The following is an 11,599-nucleotide window of genomic DNA, read 5'->3' on the forward strand; positions in this document are numbered from 1 at the left end:
TAGCCTTACCCCTAGATGTTTTAAATGCCAGGAGGTCTAATCTTGTGTGACCAACGTGAAAATTGCTAATTTAATTGTTGATGTCATACCCTGCTTCCCTGAGCCCTACCTTTTACTCATGTCTGTAACTACGAGCAGCATGATATCGGAAGTCTTGCCACCACAGACACTAGGCATGCATTCATGTGGGAGGGATACTAGGTCAACATAGGTGAACTTGTTCTCTGCAGTGGTGTAATGCTGTGTTTTGAAAAGTCTTTGGGATGTGGCTGCACAGCTCCTGCTCATATGCCACTTTCATAGGCCACTGTCCTGGGCGACATGGGCCTGTTCATCAGAGGCGCAACTAGCGCCACATTTCGGGGGGGGGGGGCTTGCGGCTAAGAAAAAATTTCAGGGGGTACTGAATCTCTAAGCAATTGGCAGAGTGGAGCTTCAGGGGCTCTTAGATGGGTGAAACAACAACAATGCCTCATTAACAAGCAAAAGGTCTTTAAAGGACCTGTGAAGTACTCGGGTGCAGCTGTGTGTGCCCGGGAAGCAGTCTCATCCCGGGCTGCCACACACGACGGGGAGGCTGAAGCCCTTTGAGTCCAAAGCGGCGTTGCGCGCCTGCTGTTCATCCATTTGAACCTGGGGCTTAACTCACCGTTGGTGCAATTAGATTTCTTCCTTTGTTGTTAGTGTATCTTGGCCTGGAAGCTGGCAGGATTGCATCACCGAAATGAATACATTTTTGAGCTATGACAAACAATGGTTCTCTGTAAAAAAAAATATGCAGGCTTCCGCAGGAGGCGGGAGACCGGCAGGGACCACGGAGGCCTTGAGGCTCCCCATGTGGTCTCCATCAAAAATAATAACAGTAGAAGAGATGCTGGGCCCCGGGGGAATGGGGACGCCTGTGCCGAAATTGGCCCAGCAAAGGGGGGCCATGAAGCCCCCCCCCCATTCAAAAAGGCCTGGCCCTGGGTAATGGGGTCCCCGGGGGCCAAATCGGCCCAGGGAAGGGGGTCCCTAATAATTTGTTTTTAAAGCTATATGGCAAGTTGCCAGAGGCCCTGGCCCATTTTGCCACCCCTCAGCAAACATGCATCCTGGAGCACTACTAGTTGGGGGATGAAGTCCCTTTGACTCTAGAGGGTCCTTGGGGCCAACTACCATTGCTGTTACCTACAGTAAGTCCCACACAGTAGGATTGCTGAGAGGTTGTTGGAGGGCATGTCCCCTTTCTCTACCAGTCTACAAACAGGCCTAGTTGGGGGATGAAGCCCTATTGGCTCTTGAGGATCCTTTGTGGCCAACTATCCCTCATCCTACCTTCAGTAAGTCCCACACAGCGGGATTGCTAAGAGGTCTTCGAAGGCCACACACCCTCTCTCCACCACCCTGCAAACACAACTCCTGGCGCACTACTGGTTGGTGGATGAAGCCCTCTCGGATGCTTAGGGACCTTGGGGGCCAAGAAGCCCTCCTGTTGCCTCCAGTAAGTCCCTTACAGCGGGAATCCTGGGAAGCTGGTCATGGCCTGCCCCCTTTCTCAACCACTCTGCAAACGTAACTACCCGATAAAAAACCATAGAAATTCACTTAAGAAAACCAAAGGTTACAGGGACGTTATATTTAGGAAGCAGAAATTGAAAAACCTTAGAAATTCACTGAAAAAAACAAATGTTAGAGGGATGTATTAACATAATATAAGTAAAATCACTCAGTAGTAGTGCACCTAGAAAACGAATGTAACTTTTGTAGTAGGAAAGTATATATGTTTAAAACTCAGAAACCTTTGGAAAACACCCACAATCCCTTGATGTCATTAGTGATGTCATTTGAAATGTCACGAGTGAAATCTGAGCCTAACTATAACGTCCCTATAACCTTTGCTTTTTTCAGTAAATATATACATAAGCACAGGGTCAAACCCCAGCTGATGGTAACCATGTGAGTTAACTAGTGTATTGGTTTTAATTAACTATGCATAATAAACTTACCTTACCTAGGAGTATCTGAAGAAAATTGCTTCCTTGAATTCTCAGACCTTTCAAATGACATATAGGCCACTATCTAATCTGCTTGGCCAAAATGTTAACTAATTGAATTTTCTCAAAGACAAAACAAGTGATGGATCATCAGGAATTCACTCGATCTTTTAGGTACCAACCCTTGTTGGGAAATTGTAGTTTTTAAGGCAATTCCTCATGCAGTTCAGCTGCCCTCCCCAGTTTTGTTTTATTAGCAAGTTATTTGTTCTCCAGCTCTGGTTTTCACCTCGGGGATTAGTGATACATAACATTAAGAGACCTTTTTTATGGGATGCCATGGCCTTCTGGAACCATTTAAGAAGAAAATTGCCCTTGCTGTCTTACTTAAGTTAAAGCATTTTCCAAGTTGCCAGCCTTCACTCTCATATTCAGCCTGATTCATCATTCTCCCGTTTTGCGAGCCCCTGATAGCGATTCATAAGGAATCGCTATTAAAGACTTGCAAAACGGGATTCATGTAGGAATTGCTAAATAAATTACGATTCCTACACATTCCTTATTTGCTAAAGGCCCATAGGAATGAATGGGGAGTTATTCCTTATTTGCGATTAGCAATTAGCTAATCGCAAATAAGGAAGCGATTTCAAGGGTGCCAGGGGTGTCCAAAGGACACCCTGTAACACCCCTGAATTGCAACATTACACAGGTGTTGCGCACACACATGTCCTAAGGACATGTGTGTGTGTAACATGCAAAAGAAAAAAATGCACTAAAGTGCTTTAATCTATTTTTTCGCTATTTACCACGAAGTCAGACTTCGTGGTAAATAGCGGCCAAATATAGCGAATTCGCAATTTAAAATTGGTTGATGAATTGCATTTAAGGAATCTCTAATAGAGATTCCTTAAATGCAATTCCTCGCACAATAGCGAATTCTATAATAGCGATTATTGCATTTGGGATGATGAATCACAAATGCAATAATTGCGCCCGCAAAGGGCCAGATTCTCAGAATCTGGCCCTTTGCGAGCCGATTTTCGTTTCATGAATCAGGCTGTTATTTTCTTATCAAACTTATCACGGGCGAACAGTTTGGAATAGGATGGTGCTTTGAAAGAGATAATATTTGTGAAAGTCCTCACACTCTTCAATCATGTGCAGAAGAAGTTGCACCTATGCCTAGTTGAGTTTATTACCTGGCACATTTCTTTCATTGCAGGCATGTATTTTCCTTTGACTACAGTAGCCCTGTGTGAAGGGGAATAAACTCTAAAAGCCTGCTATGCTTGCTTCATATATCCATCCAGTAATCATGGTGCCATTTGTCATAACTCAGCAATGGTGTACTTTTTATCTGGACGATATTATTTAAATGTGGTCCTGTAACGCCTTTTTTAGTAGCCCATGAGCAAAAATATAGGGGCATATTATCAAGGGGGTTTATCTCCGCTTTTTTGGCTTTAAAAGCCAAGAAATGATCTCCCTATTACCTAGCTGTCGCTAACACCAGATTTTTATCGCAGATAAACCTTGGTATTACCAAGGTTTATCTGCGATAAAAATCGCCGCAGCTCAGTGGTAAAATGTTGTCTCTAACCAAGCAATAGCGATAATTATCGCTATTGCTTGGTAATATACCCCATAGTTTCTGCTCTTGGAGGAGCTGGAGTATTAAAGCCAACTCAGATATGTGTTTACAAATGTTTAAGCTAATGTTTTTTTATGATCTTAAGACTTTTTGTACTTGCCCAACTAGGAGCCACCAGATCGAGATGAAAACTTTCCATACCCCTTCCCTGAAAGTAATGTAAACTTATTGTAAATATAACAGTTTGCACCTTAACCCTTGTGACATGTATGCTCCAATATTGTAGTCCTCTTTCTTCTGACATAGCCAAGTGACAATGCTTCCCTCCCATGTGGTACCTACTTAAGGAAATTTCTAACCTCTTTTTGCTCTTTCTTACCCACTTTGAAATCCATATCTCTGTGGTCTGCCTTCTTGGTTTGCTATTTCCTGTACTTCCCAACATCCTTATTGCCATAGCACACGTATAGCCTTACCCCTAGATGTTTTAAATGCCAGGAGGTCTAATCTTGTGTGACCAACGTGAAAATTGCTAATTTAATTGTTGATGTCATACCCTGCTTCCCTGAGCCCTACCTTTTACTCATGTCTGTAACTACGAGCAGCATGATATCGGAAGTCTTGCCACCACAGACACTAGGCATGCATTCATGTGGGAGGGATACTAGGTCAACATAGGTGAACTTGTTCTCTGCAGTGGTGTAATGCTGTGTTTTGAAAAGTCTTTGGGATGTGGCTGCACAGCTCCTGCTCATATGCCACTTTCATAGGCCACTGTCCTGGGCGACATGGGCCTGTTCATCAGAGGCGCAACTAGCGCCACATTTCGGGGGGGGGGGGCTTGCGGCTAAGAAAAAATTTCAGGGGGTACTGAATCTCTAAGCAATTGGCAGAGTGGAGCTTCAGGGGCTCTTAGATGGGTGAAACAACAACAATGCCTCATTAACAAGCAAAAGGTCTTTAAAGGACCTGTGAAGTACTCGGGTGCAGCTGTGTGTGCCCGGGAAGCAGTCTCATCCCGGGCTGCCACACACGACGGGGAGGCTGAAGCCCTTTGAGTCCAAAGCGGCGTTGCGCGCCTGCTGTTCATCCATTTGAACCTGGGGCTTAACTCACCGTTGGTGCAATTAGATTTCTTCCTTTGTTGTTAGTGTATCTTGGCCTGGAAGCTGGCAGGATTGCATCACCGAAATGAATGCATTTTTGAGCTATGACAAACAATGGTTTCAGGCCATTGGTAGTGGATCTATTCAAGAACAGATCTTATATTGAACTGATATGATGAACTGAGGACTGAAGCATGCTTAGGGTGTAATTGAACATTACTTTGTACTGTTAATAAAACTCTGGAGACCAGTGATTGTAACGAGTTTCAGTATACACTGCACATTGAAAGAATGTAGGAGACGTGTATATTAGTGATGGACCATCCTGGAGTAGCTGTTAAAAGTCCAAGAACCAATTATTATGGCATTCTGGTGCAGACAGTTAGGGGTATGTATATCATTGCTGTTCCTTCACCCTTGCGCCTCACAAGGGGGTGCAAGGGTGAGAAAACCACAAAGTCAGATTTGTCAAACCGCTGAAGGCCACCTTGCATGGCTTGATAAATGTAGAGCAGTGAGTTGCAGTGAAAATTGCTGTGTTGCTTTACTTTTCCCTAGGGGGCATCCTCTTCCCTTTGTGCAGGAAGGTGCAGGAAGGTGTCCCTCCCTGCACAAAAACAATCCCTCTTACAGCACAGGCATCCTTTCACTATTGTGCAAGGGTGCCTACATTGGCGCAAGGCAGCACATTGTGTGAGAGCACAAGAAAAGGGCAGGAATGCTCTGTATAATGGTAAATACTGCACATTTCTGCCCTTTCACACAGCGCAGCACGGTGGCTTGCTACGTTGCCTTGTGCTGCGTGAAAGTTTGACTAATGTAAACTTGGGAGACTAAACACAGTTCGCAAAATAATGGTTATGCTTTGTGCAATGTGAAATTGGTGGTCCTGCCCAATCACATAGATTGAATGCACATTGGGCATGTAGACCTGTCCTATGCTGCTGTTCCGCTTTGACAAGCGGAATAAGTTATTTACTCAAGCCCCTAACCTCCAAAACGGAAGTTTGGTAGCACATGTTTTCTGGGTCATAGAAATTAGTAGAAATCCATTACAGAATAATGCACAAAAATGTACTCATATCAATTTTATGCTGCTGCATTCACTTTCCAATTGAAAGGAACTTCCCCAATCCCAAGCAATTCACGTCATACCTACTAACGACAATCAATGGGATTTAACAGGGGATACCTAAGCAATTTTGTCACCCACTAACCTATCTACCTGCCAATAAACACAAATAGAAACCGTGAATAACACTGACTCGTGTAGAATTGTGCTTAATTTGTGCAGGTGGTGGCAGATGGTGGGCACCAGCTCTCATACTTAGTAACGGAGTCTTATTTTCCAACATCAGACTTTGATCAAGAGCAAGAGAGAGAAAGGCAGAAAAAGAGAAAGGAGGAAGAGAAAAATAGTAAAATAGACACAAAGGGAGATAGAAGGGATGCAAAAGAACCTGCGAGTCTGGCATAAAGAGACAGAAAGTATAGGTTGGTGGACGAAGGTGCAATGTTCTGCTTGACATGTCTAGTGTTCCAGCAGGCACTTGTTTAACCAGCCACTCCCCCGAGGGCTGGCCACACCCACACCGCACACCCATTCAACACAGGCGTCACGAGTGACGTGAGCCTGATAATAAAAGGCCCCGAATGCACATGCTTATGGCCAGTTAACCAGCATATCCAATGTGTCTGTGTCACTCATTTTAGTAGGCTGTGGCCTAGGGCCCACAACTTTACTGTAGGTGTGGGCGGAATTGGTGTAGTCGCGCTACACAGAACTCCGCGAAACTGCAAAAAAATACTGCGCACACGCAGAAATTCCATGAACACGCGGAATTGCTAGTTTGCAATGCTTTTTTCCTGTACGCGAACGCTGTTTCCGTGCTCGGGGGGAAATATCTTGCGAACATGCATTTTGAGAATGCGAACAATCAAAAATTCCAGGAAGACGCGGAATGCAGAATTTCGGGTACTTCCCAAATTCCGCGAGCGGAACGGAATTTACCGCCCAGGCCTACTTTACAGAGGGGCATATGGTGGAATCAGCACTAGGCAGCCTTGGTAATCGGCAACCCCAGAATTCTGCAGTTCCAGTGGCTTCCTCAAATCATTTGGGACACAGGACTTTTTTCTAATCAAAACGAGCAGTGCATATACATCTTCCCTACTCTGTGTCTGTTTGAGTGCTGTTTTATATTATTACGTCTGCATTGACCCTTGTATAGCATTCTAAAGGACCAAATGGTGGTTTGAATTGATTTCACTCTCTGGTCAATTTTGTTTGAAGATGGAAACATGAAACCAGTGTATCCACAGGAGTGCTGCAAATCAATACAAGCTGAAAGCAACAAACCGAAAAGTCTTCACTGTCGAACTAGACAGCATCCGTGCAAAGAGAACATGAAATATATATCACTGCAACATACGGACACAGGTTGATCAATTTTTGTTCTGACCTCCTCACCCTCAATGATGCAACGAGTGCTTGCTGTGGATCTTGGCCTGATCAATCAATGCCAAAGATATAACAACGTTCTGCTTTGCACGACTTCAAACCATGTTTTTATTTCATGTACTGCATTACACGTAGGACAGTCAAAGAAACCTTCAAAACAATGTATAGCTGTATATATTCGCCTGTCAGTATTTTAATTCAAAAGAAATGTGTCTCTTGAAATTGAACATTACCGTTGGATAACTTTTTGCTTCTGGCACTTGGTAACTTGTAGCAGAATTTAGAATATCAGCACACATCTTCTTGCTCATCACATTAAAAGTTTAGCCTGTGATATTAGTAAAACAGTGTATTATGGGGCTAGTTCTTCAGAAAGCGGGATAGCCTGAGAGGCATGGGCATGCACTCTTGGTTTGCGGGCATTTGTGTTTTTTACAAGATTTACAAACCTCCTGGCCTTTGCCAGGGTAAACTATCAAATTCATAGTTTCTCTACTGCACACTGGGTTGTCGTGATCCCACGTAAGTGGATTGTCTGCACTGCAGAAAATCCATAGGCTTCCATTGGGTAGTTTAGCAGTAGCTATTACAGCCAGTTCAAATAATAAAGACAGATAGAATTATGTAACAGTGCTTAATTAGTGCTGGTGGATGCCTTTGAGCATCAAAGACACTTATTTGTTAGATTTGGGATAAAGGTTCCAGGCCATTGCACATGTAGGCTGACTCCATACTGCTACACCTAAAACCATGACACAAACAAATTAGCAAAGCTGATAGGTCTGGCCTTTGCTGACGCAATGTTTTTTTTTAATGCACGCATATGTAACAAAATAAATGAAAAAGTAGGCAACCACCTAAACATGGTAGACATAAATAAATAAAAATTCCAGCTACCCGATTAATTCACATTGAACACAGGGCTCGTAGTGTTGGAGTAATGAATACAAGGAATATTGTGGAATTGTTTAAAATGTATTTTTTGTGTACTAATATTAACATATGATTTGCAATTGTACATATGATTCTACATATATAGACTGAATTAATATAATTGCAATTGAAAGATATTTCATATGATGTATACAAGTGAAGGTATGAATGTGCTTTAGTTAGTCTGTATACTACTCCATTTTGAACAAGATGAATGCCATCTCTGTCACTCACTCTTGCTTCCCCACCTGCACACATCCTCTCTCCATGGGATTCAGAAAGCACTGTTAAGCTGGTGACAATTGTTTATTGCCACTCAATGCGTTGCCTTGCTTGAGTTAATTTGTTATGGTGAGTATGTAAGATTGCAACAAATATCAGTTTCATTTGGTATCTTCACCGGGTTAATTCACTGGGAGAAAGTCTTATTGTTTAAATGTTTCATATTTGTTCGAACATCTCTGGGCGACATTGGCATAGAAGGTGCTGAATAGGTTTTAAGTATTGGAATGGTGCTTATGTATTAAGGCAATGATGTCTATTACACCTGTGTTTTGATTCGCTAAAGAAATTATACTTTTGCTCACACCACAATCATTCTGCAATTCTAATTTACTATGCAAGGATTGTCTATGAGATCACAAGCAACCCGAGAGAACTCCTAGTGCATACACGCCCAACACCTCACAAAGATCCCCAGTAGACTCTGTGGGGACTACCATCAGTCATGGGGCATTACCCTAGCGGGACCTGTTCTGTATGCACTTTCACACAAGCAACCAAGGAGCTTGACCTGGGGGAAACCCGCCTGTGGAAACAGAAAAGGCATACAAATTGCAATCTCAAAATTGTATTTATTTAATCCCTCGCCCCTGCACACCATGATATGTAGGGATTACCACCCGGATGTTCAAAACCAGAATTATTGAACACCACAGCAACATCCACTGCAAAAGGGCCACCACTGAGATGTCCTTGCACTTTCTAGATCTTAACCAGACAGCAGACAATGTTAAGTGGACAATCCTTGAGGCTAATAACAGATGTAGTGCTGAATCTTTGTTCTTTAGCGAGCAACAGTGGGTCTTCCGTCTGATGACACACACCATTGGTCTCAATGATGATATACCCTGAACCGAATGTACCGGATAATCATTTTCCCACTGTTGGATTTTACCTGCATTTCCATAACTCAAGGCATTTTAACAACACCTGATCGACATAATCTGCAATATGGAATTACGGACAATCAGTTTTACAGACACGGTGCGTGATGCAATACTGAGTTAATTTGATATATTTAAATTTATACCCACAATGACATATACATGTCACCATTACAATATGGCCAAAAAACACTGAACTCCGCTTAAACACCTTTTTTGTTCTCTGAGTATTGTAGACCCTCAGTCAGCATATTAGCCACTTTGACCAAGCCTTTGTTCTTTGAGGTGTCACTTTCTCCACCATGCCTCCACAAATACCACTTGAGTATGTCCCTTGTGGCATACTGACCCCTTTGTGCATTTCAAGACAGCCACCACAGTCACCTGGCTCTTCCCTCAACTAACGTAACCCCCCCTTGCGTGTTCTCTGCTACCTGCTGACAGTCATGGAGAGGAGGGGTGGACACCATTCAGCTGTGACCCGGAAGATGCATTTAACCCAGCAGTGAGCAGTCCTTAAACATCTCCAGGCTGACAGATGACGGGGTAGGTGACTATGCTTCTCATCCACTGACAATTTAAGTACAAGATATACAGAGCGGCACATTCTTTTTGACACTTTTTCAAACGTGCCCCTTCAGAAATTTTCATCACAGCCTTGAAGCAGGCATCTGCTTATGACCTAAGGGACATGCAATGTACCTTCATTGGGTACAAATATGCCCCTACCCTTGACAAGGGATGAGTCACTACATGTTTTGTGTGTATCTGTATTTCTATCTTATACTTCTATGAATTATATTTACGAAGTCACTCACCTAAATATTTTTAGGTTGTGTGACACAACACATGAGAGGAGCATTGCATTGCACTCCTAGCATGTTTTTATTGACACATGATATTTTAAAGCCATTGTATACTACTTGAGGGCAACCCAGGGTATGTTTACTATTAAAATATCACATACTTTTTTCTCTTTTAGGCTAGAACATAAGAAAGCCAAATTGTGTTCTTTGTTCCTGTGTTTAAGTAAGCAGTATTTTACAACTCTCCTCAAGAGAGTTCAAGAAGTGGCATCTGAGCTGCTTGGGTTCGTGTTCAGTCAGTTTGGGAATTTTGCGACTGAATTTCCTTCTCATAAAATAGAACTAGTGACGTTTTTCTGCCTGCCTACGATATATCTCTTTCTACAGGTGCAGCACATTGCTGGTGAGTCAGTTATTTCTACTTTACAATTTCTCTCACCTGTGTCCTGGTGTGTGTGACCATTAAACTGCTGTTGTTCAGTTCTATTTCAAAGCCTCTCAACTGTTTTAGCTCGTATTTGACCTTTGCTGTGGTGACATGAGGAGTTTCCTGTTGAGCCTCTGTGACGTTGGAAGAATCAGACCTCAAAACTTGAACGTGAAGCTTGAATGCGCCTGCAGCCACCCGGCGCACGTTGTCAATACGTGCAGCCACCTTTGATGTGTGAGTTGCAGGCTTGTAAAAACGCTGCGTTTCATTCCTGCTTTCACACTCATCTGTTCAAACACTTTTTGGTCCCCATTCTTCCTTCAAGCTCCGACTCCTCTGTTAAAGGGATTTTTCTCCTGTCAGTATTCGGATTGAGATTTAAGACAGTAGGTACAGAGGCTAACGTTTTTTTTTTTGGTGAAGTCCAGGACGAAATGTGTAACTTTCAACAAGGAAATAAGACATGTCCTCGATGGAGACGCGCTACACAGCACTAGTTTTAATTACACTGTGCCCTTGTTCCTCGAAGCATATCTGAAGCAGTGAAAATCGCAAGTAATTTATGTTTTTCTCTCATCTCACCTGTGGTCAGCCATCAGTTTTTTTCTCTACTTAGATAGACTGATTGTGCATTGCTTTTCACTAAACATGTGACTCTGGTTTTAATATGGTGAGGTACAAGTCAAAAAATTGTACAGGCTGCAAGCTATTGTTGAAATAAGTCACAGAGAAACGGTTTGTTATTATTTTTATTGATTAGCACAATCCAGAAAAAAGATTATTATTTATGGAGCTGTGCTTATGGACAAAATATTTATGTCAATGCTATTTGCATGCAAACAATTCATTTACGTTGTATACATATGTTCTGCACTTTTGACAAGTTTAATTGTAGCTGGAATTACTATAGGGGTTTTACTTGCCCTCTAATTTCATTTAGCCAATTTACCCTTACAACTAGGTAGCCCTAGCCCAGGAGTGTTGTGCTCATCTGCACTACACATTTTAGGACTTTGTGGCAGATTTACAATAAGTGGCGCATCCCTGCATATCAGCAGGAATGCGCCACTTATTGTGCGCCATGCCTCCGCCACCATTGATGCGCCGCATTTACAATGCGGCGCAACATG

The 11,599-nt window shown here is 42.8% G+C and overlaps 1 long non-coding RNA gene across 1 annotated transcript in view; it reads right to left on the bottom strand.

Annotated features, from left to right (window-relative positions):
* LOC144819734 (uncharacterized) overlaps positions 1–10,554 on the bottom strand; it is an 81,722-nt gene extending 71,168 nt beyond the window's left edge. The window contains exon 1 of the long non-coding RNA XR_013607538.1: positions 10,479–10,554. This is a non-coding gene — a long non-coding RNA (uncharacterized LOC144819734). The remainder of the gene's footprint in view (positions 1–10,478) is intronic.
* Between the last annotated feature and the right edge of the window lie 1,045 nt (positions 10,555–11,599).

The sequence above is a fragment of the Lissotriton helveticus genome, chromosome 2_1 (assembly GCF_964261635.1).
Source record: "Lissotriton helveticus chromosome 2_1, aLisHel1.1, whole genome shotgun sequence".
In the NCBI taxonomy this organism is placed as follows: domain Eukaryota; kingdom Metazoa; phylum Chordata; class Amphibia; order Caudata; family Salamandridae; genus Lissotriton; species Lissotriton helveticus.